This window comes from Mytilus californianus, unplaced genomic scaffold (genome assembly GCF_021869535.1).
Source record: "Mytilus californianus isolate M0D057914Y unplaced genomic scaffold, xbMytCali1.0.p SCAF_14, whole genome shotgun sequence".
NCBI lineage: Eukaryota > Metazoa > Mollusca > Bivalvia > Mytilida > Mytilidae > Mytilus > Mytilus californianus.
This window is the reverse complement of record NW_026262626.1, coordinates 31,387,602-31,400,489: the sequence shown is the minus strand read 5'-3', so window position 1 is coordinate 31,400,489 and position 12,888 is coordinate 31,387,602. Positions and strand designations below refer to the sequence as shown.

Here is a 12,888-nt window from a genome sequence, read left to right as displayed (position 1 = left end):
TAAGACCAATCCATGCTGCCTTCATATTTGTTTTTTGGATGGTTCAGACCATAAATTTTCTCGTTTTGTTTTACATTATCTTTTCGGAGCCTTATATGGCTTGCTATGCAGTATTGGTTTTGCTCATTGTTGAAGGCCTTATTTTATGGTGACCTATAGTTGCTAACCTTCTACGCCATTTGGTCTCTGTTGGAGAGTTGTCTCATTGGCAATCATATCACATCTTCTTATCTTTATATACATAAGGTGGTCCATGTTAGCTTTATTATTAGTCTTAGTTGTCTTTGGTCAGTGTCGTCATGTCTTCCCACAATTACCATACATACAATGATCTAAATATTGGTTGTCAGTTGGACAAAAGACAACCCTTTATTCCAATGCTTATTGGTATATATCTCTTTTTAGGTACTAAATCAGTCAGCTGTTATAGCTCTTTTTAGGCACTAAATCAGTCAGCTATTCTAAGTGCTAGTCACAAATCTTGAACTCTTCATTATAGTGATAATAAACTAGAGGCTCTCAAGAGCCTGTGTCGCTCACCTGACTCTACTTTGGTTTTAGAAATCATGTAAAGATAGATAAAAATCATAACAGATACCCAAATAATGATTGAGGCCAAATTTTGATTAATATTGGTCCCGTTATTTAATAAAATATCCTGGTGGCCATCTTGAACAGTAAATCGGCAACAAAGTAGCAACACTTGGTCAGCACTTCATAAGGAACATTCATGCCCTGTTTGGTTTCATTCCATTCAGTGGTACTCTAAAAGAAGACATTTGTATGAATTTCCCATAGGGTCCTGTTAAACTAAGCCCCCCCCCCCCCCCTAGCGGCCATCTTGGATGATGGATCGACTGCAAAGTAACAACACTTGGTCAGCAACTCATAAGGAACATTCATGCCATGTTTGGTTCAATTCCATTCAGTGGTTCTCTAAAAGAAGACAATTGTATGTATTTCCCGTAGGGTCCTATGTTAAACTAAGTCCCCCGCTGTCGGCCATCTTGAATGATGGATCGGCTACAAAGTAACAACACTTGGTCAGCATCTCATAAGGAAGATTCATGCCATTTTTGGTTTCATTCCATTCAGTGGTTCTCTAAAAGATGACATTTGTATGTATTTCCCATAGGTCCTTTGTTAAACTAAGTCCCCTGCTGTCGGCCATCTTGGATGATGGACCGACTGCAAAGTAACAACACTTGGTCAGTACCTCATAAGGAACATTCATGCCATGTTTGGTTTCATTCCATTCAGTGGTTCGCTAAAAGAAGACATTTGTAAGTATTTCCCATAGGTCCTTTGTTAAACTAAGTCCCCTGCTGTCGGCCATCTTGGATGATGGACCGACTGCAAAGTAACAACACTTGGTCAGCACCTCATAAGGAACATTCATGCCATGTTTGGTTTCATTCCATTCAGTGGTTCTCTAAAAGAAGACATTTGTATGTATTTCCCATAGGGTCCTATGTTAAACTAAGTCCCCTGCTGTCGGCCATCTTGGATGATGGATCGGCTACAAAGTAACAACACTTGGTCAGAACCTCATAAGGGACATTCATGCCATGTTTGGTTTCATTCCATTCAGTGGTTCTCTAAAAGAAGACATTTGTATGTATTTCCCATAGGGTCCTATGTTAAACTAAGTCCCCTGCTGGCGGCCATTTTGGATGATGGACTGACTGCAAAGTAACAACACTTGGTCAGCATCTCATAAGGAACATTCATGCCATGTTTGGTTCCATTCCATTCAGTGGTTCTCTAAAAGAAGACATTTTTATGTATTTCCCATAGGGTCCTATGTTAAACTAAGTCCCCCGCTGGCGGCCATCTTGGATGATGGATCGGCTACAAAGTAACAACACTTGGTCAGCACCTCATAAGGAACATTCATGCCATGTTTGGTTTCATTCCATTCAGTGGTTCTCTAAAAGAAGACATTTGTATGTATTTCCCATAGGGTCCTATGTTAAACTAAGTTCCCCGATGGTGGCCATCTTGGATGATGGATCGGCTACAAAGTAACAACACATGGTCAGCACCTCATAAGGAACATTTATGCCATGTTTGGTTTTATTCCATTCAGTGGTTCTCTAAAAGAAGTTATTTGTATGTATTTCCCATAGGGTCCTATGTTAAACTAAGTCCCCCGCTGGCGGCCATCTTGGATGATGGATCGGCTACAAAGTAACAACACTTGGTCAGCACCTCATAAGGAACATTCATGCCATGTTTGGTTTCATTCCATTCAGTGGTTCTCTAAAAGAAGTCATTTGTATGCATTTCCCATAGGGTCCTATGTTAAACTAAGTCCCCCGCTGGCGGCCATCTTGGATGATGGATCGGCTACAAAGTAACAACACTTGGTCGGCACCTCATAAGGAACATTCATGCCATGTTTGGTTTCATTCCATTCAGTGGTTCTCTAAAAGAAGTCATTTGTATGCATTTCCCATAGGGTCCTATGTTAAACTAAGTCCCCCGCTGGCGGCCATCTTGGATGATGGATCGGGTACAAAGTAACAACACTTGGTCAGCACCTCATAAGGAACATTCATGCCATGTTTGGTTTCATTCCATTCAGTGGTTCTCTAAAAGAAGTCATTTGTATGCATTTCCCATAGGGTCCTATGTTAAACTAAGTCCCCCGCTGGCGGCCATCTTGGATGATGGATCGGCTACAAAGTAACAACACTTGGTCAGCACCTCATAAGGAACATTCATGCCATGTTTGGTTTCATTCCATTCAGTGGTTCTCTAAAAGAAGACATTTGTATGTATTTCCCATAGGGTCCTATGTTAAACTAAGTTCCCCGATGGTGGCCATCTTGGATGATGGATCGGCTACAAAGTAACAACACATGGTCAGCACCTCATAAGGAACATTTATGCCATGTTTGGTTTTATTCCATTCAGTGGTTCTCTAAAAGAAGTTATTTGTATGTATTTCCCATAGGGTCCTATGTTAAACTAAGTCCCCCGCTGGCGGCCATCTTGGATGATGGATCGGCTACAAAGTAACAACACTTGGTCAGCACCTCATAAGGAACATTCATGCCATGTTTGGTTTCATTCCATTCAGTGGTTCTCTAAAAGAAGTCATTTGTATGCATTTCCCATAGGGTCCTATGTTAAACTAAGTCCCCCGCTGGCGGCCATCTTGGATGATGGATCGGCTACAAAGTAACAACACTTGGTCGGCACCTCATAAGGAACATTCATGCCATGTTTGGTTTCATTCCATTCAGTGGTTCTCTAAAAGAAGTCATTTGTATGCATTTCCCATAGGGTCCTATGTTAAACTAAGTCCCCCGCTGGCGGCCATCTTGGATGATGGATCGGGTACAAAGTAACAACACTTGGTCAGCACCTCATAAGGAACATTCATGCCATGTTTGGTTTCATTCCATTCAGTGGTTCTCTAAAAGAAGTCATTTGTATGCATTTCCCATAGGGTCCTATGTTAAACTAAGTCCCCCGCTGGCGGCCATCTTGGATGATGGATCGGCTACAAAGTAGCAACACTTGGTCAGCACCTCATAAGGAACATTCATGCCATGTTTGGTTTCATTCCATTCAGTGGTTCTCTAAAAGAAGTCATTTGTATGCATTTCCCATAGGGTCCTATGTTAAACTAAGTCCCACGCTGGCGGCCATCTTGGATGATGGATCGGCTACAAAGTAACAACACTTGGTCAGCACCTCATAAGGAACATTCATGCCATGTTTGGTTTCATTCCATTCAGTGGTTCTCTAAAAGAAGTCATTTGTATGCATTTCCCTTAGGGTCCTATGTTAAACTAAGTCCCCCGCTGGCGGCCATCTTGGATGATGGATCGGCTACAAAGTAACAACACTTGGTCAGCACCTCATAAGGAACATTCATGCCATGTTTGGTTTCATTCCATTCAGTGGTTCTCTAGAAGAAGTTCAAAATGTAAAAAGTTAACGCCGACGACGGACGACGCCGGACGACGGACGCCAAGTGATGAGAAAAGCTCACTTGGCCCTTCGGGCCAGGTGAGCTAAAAATGGTAATGGTCCTACAGTCTATTTACTATCCTAAATGGTTCATCAAAATGAATGCTGGTTTTGAATATAGCAGAGCTATGAACATTTTCTGGTTTAATTTTCCAGCCATTTGACATGTGTTGCAATGTCTACAGTTTTCAGTAACCTCATGTTTTAATTTTGGCCACAAGATATGATTTAAAATTTTCTGTTATTACAAGACAGGGTAGAGGGTCTCCTTTTTCTCATTAGAATTCCTGACTTCTTATAATAAGAAACAGTCATTAAAAAACCTCATCCACTGCTTTTTTCAATCAAGTCTGATATTTCAGGATAATATTCTTGAGCTGTTTTAAGATTTTCATGAGATAAGTTGAATACTTAAGATATTTTCATACAAGAGGCTGTCAGAGTGACAGCAAACCTGATTTTTCTGCAGAGGTCAAACGCTGAACAGTTGAGCAAGTATGGACACAACATTTAAGCTCTGAATTTGGATTGTGATTGAATATTTAATACAGCATGGGTTTGTGACACAAAATAAATGTGGTCAAAGAACTGAAAAATTTGAAATTGAACATTTACCTATTATGGTCCAATCTCCAAATGCTAAGTACATTGCTAGAATCAGCATATCAGAGAACCCTAAGAATTCATTTTTTGATGAAATACTTCTTAGTTAAACCATTTCTGTTTAAATGGAAATTACTTAAACTTTATTTCCATGAACTAATCATGTTAATCTAAAATTAAATATGATTTAACCATAGACTCTAAAATTAGATATGATGTAAAGAGATATGATGTTATATTTATTTTTGAATTATAATCAAATATAAATAATAGTTTTCTAATAAATCTGTCACTCAAATTATAATTGGGTGATTGCATTGAAAATTACCAGATGTGACTGCATCCTTATCACTTAGTGTATAAATCAAAATCAAACTTTATATATATAGTTGATAGTTCCCAATATTTTTTCTTTCATCTGTAACATACTAATATAGATCTGCAACTTATCTTATCTTAATTTTAACTTTTTAACTTATAAATAATAGATTATTATCTAATGAATCATGCTTGCAAATTGAAAGGTCATTTCCCCTTGAACAGAACTATGGGTTAACCTTTTAACAAAGTACTCTAACATTAGGTATATAATTATTAGTAATGTTATTAACTTCAAAATGTCTATCTCTTAAAAACCTATAAAACTTATCTGTAATTATCTTCAAAGTGTCTAATAATGAACAGTAAATTTCAACCTTCATTTATACAGTCCTACTAGTAAATTTCAAACTTTATATATACAGTCCTACAGATCTTTTCAAAATTTTCAAATAAATCTGTCACTCCAATTATAATTGTGAGATAAGACTTTTACCAAATGCTTTACCTTAGTCATAATATGATGACAAGAGAGAAAAATATTTAAAAATACCAATTTTGGATATTAAAAATGGCAATAACTCAAAAAGGAGAAATACTAAAAATCTTGAAAATTGAACTAGACCTTCATTAAGTCCCAGGAAACAACATATTCAAATTTGAAAAAAATTTGTTAAAGCGTTTTCATGTTATTGTGGAGACACTGTTTAGCAGCCGCCCGTCCGCCCGCCGTACATCCCCAATTTAATATCCGATATTTCCTTTGAAAATCCGGTTAAAAATGTATCAGTTTCGTCATTTACAGCATAAATAAATGCATCCAATAAATCTACCGGTACCTAATTACGTTAACCCCTGAGGGTTAACGCATATAAATTAGTTAGAAATATAGTCTATGGAGGAATATTCGGAAGCTAAATTATTGTTCATTCGGAACACCTATTCATCTTATCTGTATTAGCTTCCTGCAATTAAGAGCACCTCCATACTGGGTATCTAAGATATTTAAAACATGACAATAAAGAAATTTCACAGATCGCTAATTCACTTATCTGATATATGATAATAAACAATCTATAGATCCTTTTCAAACATGTTGAAGGGTTTACTGACTTAAGCAAAGCTGACAGTTGTACCCTTTGATAAACAAGTGAAAGATAAATGGTCAAGATTTAATTATAACGACCTATGCATATGGTATCAAACATCTGTGTCTAGATATTCACAGAGAGATATTTTAAAATAGTGCTGTGGCTTCTACATAATGAGTTATAGTGGGCTTTGGGATTTGATTTGTAACAATAAAATCATTATGCATACTTGTCATTTTGACATATCAGATAAAAAAAATCTGTTTCAAATGAAAATAAAACAAGTAAAATATTAAAAGACTATTCGTTAATATACATTTTTGACAACTTTTACTGTTTTCTTTTTACAGTATTCTCAATCAATTAAGTTATCTTGTAAGCTAATTAAATGTTTATTTAATTCATTGATGTCACTATTATTTCTTATATTATTCACACACTGTAAATTAATACTCTTAAATTTATGTGTGTTTTGGATGTGCACTAGTGATTGCTAAATATTGATACGTTTCTGTGTTTTTAATATACGTGACTTACCATCAAGAACTCCATTATTATGGAATCGATCACCTTTATACACTTCGGTATCTAAATAGAGGGTGGTAAAAAAAGGGGGGGGGTCTGAACACGGAAACATGTGAAATAACAAATCGCAAAAACGTTGCGTGGAAAAAAACACTCTGGAAAAAACAAAGCCAAGGAATAAAATCGTAAATATTTAGGAAAAAAGTACCAAAAGTTATTACTCAGCCGTTGGAGATCATGCAGTCATTATAAATTGACATGGTGACCCTGCATGTGGTAACTTTTTAGCGTCCTCTAGTTGCATACGATTTATCATAGTAATACAATAGGCTATTAATAAATATCTTGGGACCAGTTAATTAGTTTACAATTTAAAACAATATCTGGGTTGACTTTGAATTAGTCCAGGTTTACTTTTTAATCTAATGCGGGACAAGCACGAGAAAATAAGAGTACCGACACGAAACACGGAAAATAATTAAGGGAAAACAGGAAGCACGCACGTCGAAACCAAACACGAGAAAACAAGAAATAAAAAGTTGAAACACGAAATCATGATTAATTTTGTGAATTTTTGGAAGAAGGTACATGTGTTCCCCATGTTTTGAATCATTATTATTCTTTAAGAAATTATACGTCTGGGAATCTATTTTTTTTCCTCATTGCTTTATATTTAACACTTCTCTCAACATGCCAAAATTGTAATGATTTACAATAAAAAGAAAATATTATCTTCCACACACATGACCATGCAAACACTGATATATAATTTCTTATTCAATTGAATTAATAATTAGAACAAATAAATGTGGATAGTGTCCACATGTGGACACAGATGATGCCCCCGCTTGCATATCATATACTTATAAAGGGACATAACTAAAGAACGGTAAAAGTGACTCTACCCAACTGAGTTTTGTGGTAATAAGCATTGTGTAAGTCTCATAACATTTGGTTGATGCTAACTTAAGTTACAGAATGGAAACTAAAAATTTTGCAATCTTTCGATTTATAAAGGGGCATAACTCAATAATGGTTAAAGTGACAATACTCCAATTTCAACTTGATCTGTGTTTTATCAGTGGAAGTCAAAATTAAACATTGCATTGTATAAAGCATTGATTGTAGTTGATTCAACTATAATCATGGACAAAGGAAGATAACTCCAATTTTAAAAATAACTTGATATTTAGAAGAAAATAAAAATTTTGCAATTTTTCCATTTATAAAGGGGCATAACTCTAGAACGGTTAAAGTGACGCCACCAAAATTCAAACTTGATCTGTGTTTTGTGGTAATAAGCATTGTGTATAAGTTTCATAACATTTGGTTGAGGCAAACTCAAGTTAGAGAACGGAAACCAATTTTGGGACGTACGTACAGACGGACAAGGGTAAAACTTAATGCCCCCACCGCTACTGCGGGGGCATAAAAATTTCTAAGGTTCACGTATTGTCTTTTTGTTTTAAAAAAGTAACTTGTTTTGAGTAGGTTGAAGTTTTGATTTTCATTTTTACCTTTTGTCATAGCACAAGTGACAGCACATCACGGAAAAATATATGTGATGTTGTCTTCTAAATTTTCAAAATTATCTTCTGTGCTTGGCTTTTTACAAACAAGTGGATTGGCTAACACTTTATTTTGAGTTTAATCATTACCCAGCAGTTAAGTTATACTGGCATATCAGGCCAAAATCCTAAAGTAAGTTCTATTGTTATCAAATCTGACTTCATTTTACCATTATGATGGGGAACATTAACTTAACCAAATTCACACCCTGAACCAAATACTTAAATTATCAATGGAAGATTCATCAGACAGTGACAAAATGTACTCAATTACAAAGGCTGAGAAGCACAAATATCTCTTAAAATCTTAACAGTTTGTAGATTTGTATCAGTTAAAAGAGACACAGAACCATCAGACACACAAGGTTCATAATCTTTCAAAACACAGGTTGTTAAAATATTTTCCTCATTAACAAGACAATAAAAGGGACACAACTCTTTCTTTTTCCTTTCTCTGGAGGGTCAAACATTCAGATAATACGTGCCTTTTCTACAATAACTACAAACAGGTCTATTTGATGGTTCAAATGACTTTTTTTTATTATCAAGATTTTTCTTTATATATAAATTTTCTGGACTGATGGGTAATTGTGCTATTACTCTAGATTTAGAAGAAAATTGGGATATTTAGATTTCTTTTTAAAATTTTGCAATTCACTTGAAATTTTATGAGTTAAAGCAACTGTACTTGCTGCTTCCATAAGTTTGTCAATTATGTCCTCTTCAAAATGGGTTTTAATATCTATGCAGTTTTTAAACTCCTCTATAATATTAGAATAGGTTATCTTAAATTATCATTATGTTTATCAATATGTTTACTATTGCACCATCTTTCATCTTTCCCAGATTATCTTGCAAACTCTTCATCATTTTGGGAATCTGATTTTTTACAATCTCTATTTTTTTAGATGTACATTGTAGTCTTCTAGGACTAATTCATAAGCTGTTTTTTTTTAAAATCATAATAGCTATCTTCCACTTCAAAAGCACTATAAATTTCTCTGCCTTTGCCAACAAAGACAATTTGAGTTCAAGAATCTATGGGCCATTCTAAACTGTTAGCAATTTTTCAAAATGTAACTTATAATGTATACAACATACCAAAATATCCTATCAATTGATTCATTACAGAAAAAAGGTTTTTTTTTGCAATTTGTTTTGTTGTCAAAGGGTCACAACTTTTGCAACAGTCACTCAACAAATGAAACTCCAACTTGATTTGTTACTTCTTGTGATATGACTATATAGCAAATATCTAATCAATTGATTCAGGAAGAAATGTGGAAAACTACTGTGACTGATCATGATGGGTTGATAGAGTGCAAATCTCTAGTCACATTCAGCTTTGCCAGTAGGTGACTTATTAAAGTCACCCTATGGGTCAACAAGAAATGATTGTAACAGGATGCTGTTACGAAGTCTCCCAAACGAAGCTCCCATAATTCGTAATTCCCAGGGTCGCCTGACATTGGGCAACGTCCAGTGAAAATTGGTTTGGTCCAGTAAAGTTATATGCATTAGTGATGCCTGGGGACTAACCTTGTATATACAAGATACTAGAACATTGGGGGTGGGGAGGAACCCCTGGGGACTGACCCTATACGTAATTCAAATGTTCGAGACATGACAAATAGGAATATATATGGTTTAGGGGTGGGGATCTCAACCATTTACAAGATATTAGAACTTTCTCAAATGGCAGGGGGTCGGGATGACCCCTGGGGACTAACCCTGTATATCATTCAAACCATCTTCGCATGACAAACCAGAATATATATGGTTTAGGGGTGGGGATCTTGACCACTTAGAAGATATTAGAACTTTCTTAAATGGCAGGGGGTGGGGGTGACCCCTGGGGACTAACCCTGTATTTCATTCGATGTACTTTATCATGAAAAACCTGAATATATATGGTTTAGGGGTGGGGATCTTGACCATTTACAAGATATTAGAACTTTCTCAAATGGCAGGGGGTCGGGATGACCCCTGGGGACTAACCCTGTATATCATTCAAACCATCTTAGCATGACAAACCAGAATATATATGGTTTAGGGGTGGGGATCTTGACCACTTAGAAGATATAAGAACTTTCTTAAATGGCAGGGGGTGGGGGTGACCCCTGGGGACTAGCCCTGTATTTCATTTGATGTGCTTTATCATGACAAACCAGAATATATATGGTTTAGGGGTGGGGATCTCAACCATTTACAAGATATTAGAACTTTCTCAAATGGCAGGGGGTCGGGATGACCCCTGGGGACTAACCCTGTATATCATTCAAACCATCTTAGCATGACAAACCAGAATATATATGGTTTAGGGGTGGGGATCTTGACCACTTAGAAGATATAAGAACTTTCTTAAATGGCAGGGGGTGGGGGTGACCCCTGGGGACTAACCCTGTATTTCATTTGATGTGCTTTATCATGACAAACCAGAATATATATGGTTTAGGGGTGGGGATCTCAACCATTTACAAGATATTAGAACTTTCTCAAATGGCAGGGGGTCGGGATGACCCCTGGGGACTAACCCTGTATATCATTCAAACCATCTTAGCATGACAAACCAGAATATATATGGTTTAGGGGTGGGGATCTTGACCACTTAGAAGATATTAGAACTTTCTTAAATGGCAGGGGGTGGGGGTGACCCCTGGGGACTAACCCTGTATTTCATTTGATGTGCCTTATCATGACAAACCAGAATATATATGGTTTAGGGGTGGGGATCTCGACCATTTACAAGATATTTGAACTTTCTCAAATGGCAGGGGGTCGGGATGACCCCTGGGGACTAACCCTGTATATCATTCAAACCATCTTAGCATAACAAACCAAAATATATATGGTTTAGGGGTGGGGATCTTGACCACTTACAAGGTATTCGAACTTTCTTAAATGGCAGGGGGTGGGGGTGGCCCCTGGGGACTAACCCTGTATTTCATTTAATGGGCTTTATCATTTAGAACATTTTCAATTAAAAAGATTGTGTCTATCACAAACGGTTTTCAATTTATAATCATTTGAAAATTTCAAAAAATAAAATCCCATAGGGTTCTATAGTAAAACCCTCTTTTCTTTTTGCCCCTCAAAGTACCCCTTTATAAACCCCATTGCACAAACAAAACCCTGATTGCACCACTAGACATGTTAGTCTAACATATTGTGAAACCCTAAGTTAATCTGACAAGCGGTTTTGGAGAACGGGTGCGGACAAGTTCAAATTTAAAAGCGGCGGAAGAAGAAGAAGAAGAAGAAGAAGAAGAAGAATAATAAATATAAATCAATTGCTTTAAAAAAGCAATTGTAAACGGTCTTTCCCTTTCTGAAACATGATTGATTGATTGATATATGTGTATGTTTGTTTGTGTGTTTGTTTGTTTGTTTGTTTGTTTGTTTGTTTCTTTGAAAGGTCCATATTAGTGTGTTGGTTAAGTTTCTATATTTAGTTTGGAAAGTTTTTATTCTATTTTAGGTCCCGCGCGCGTCTTTGTCTCGCGCCAGATTGTGGCGTCACGTGACGAAGCTTTATAATAGCGAAAACTTAGTATTTTTATTTCTTTTTAGGTGGGGACGTTGGACAGACAACATGTATAGCGACGGAATACACACAATGTATTTCTTTTGTCATTGTAGGTAATTGACATTTCGATCACAGTTCACGAGCAGTGCATGCTTTGGATTTAATTGATCCTGTGTAACTTTAAAACACGTTTATCGATTATTTTCATACAATGTACATTTTTCAGCAGCAGTTTGTAACACAGATTTGTATTTCAATCTAGGAGCGGACATTTACGGAACTAGCAAGCGATTTTTACGGCATTGCAATTTCTTTTCTCTAGGAAAATTCTTGAGAGATATCTGCACCACGTTGTTTTATGAAGATGTAATGCATGTATAACCTGCTGACTGCAAATTTTATGGGTCAATTGGACATGTAGTTTCCCAGAACATCTGATAACAAGCATGTGGATTTTTTTTTTTCAGAAGAGATGTAAATACAATATTACACACATGAGACGAAAACATGCATACAATGAATGAATGAATGAATGATTGATTGATTGGTTGGTTGGTTGGTTGGTTTATTGATTGATTGATTAATTAATTGTTTGGTTGGTTGGTTGTTTGTTTGCTTGATTTGTTGATTGGTTGGTTGGTTGATTAAACACGTGGGATAGGGTCTCTTGAAACAAGCGAAAAAAGAAACAAAGGAAATATTGGACCCCGTATTAAACACATGAGACGGAAACATGCACACAATGAATGAATGAATGAATGAATGAATAATTGCTTGGTTGGTTGGTTGGTTGGTTGGTTTATTTATTCATTTATTGGTTAGTTGGTTGATTGATTGATTGATTAATTAAACACGTGGGATAGGGTTTCTTGAAACAAGCGAAAAATAAACAAAGGAGATCTTGGACCCCGTATTAAACACATAAGACGGAAACATGCATACAATGAATGAATGATTGATTGGTTGGTTGATTGTTTTGTTGGTTTATTGATTGGTTGGTTGGTTGGTTAATAAACTTAACATGTGGGATATGGTGGTCTCTTGAAACAAGCGGAAAAAAAAACAAATGAGATCTTGGACCCCATATTAAACACAGGAGACGGAAACATGTATGCATGCAATGATTGATTGAATGGTTGGTTGGTTGGTTGATTGGTTGGTTGGTTGGTTGGTTGGTTGCTTGATTGATTGATTGATCAATTAATAAGACACGTGGGATATGGTCTCTTTAAACAATCAAAATAGAAACAAATAAGATCTTGGTCCCCATATT

The 12,888-nt window shown here is 36.3% G+C and overlaps 1 protein-coding gene across 2 annotated transcripts in view; it reads right to left on the bottom strand.

Annotated features, from left to right (window-relative positions):
* The window catches only part of LOC127724637 (uncharacterized), a 640,225-nt gene that overhangs the window by 38,015 nt on the left and 589,322 nt on the right, over window positions 1–12,888 (bottom strand). The gene's annotated exons all lie outside the window — the stretch shown is intronic.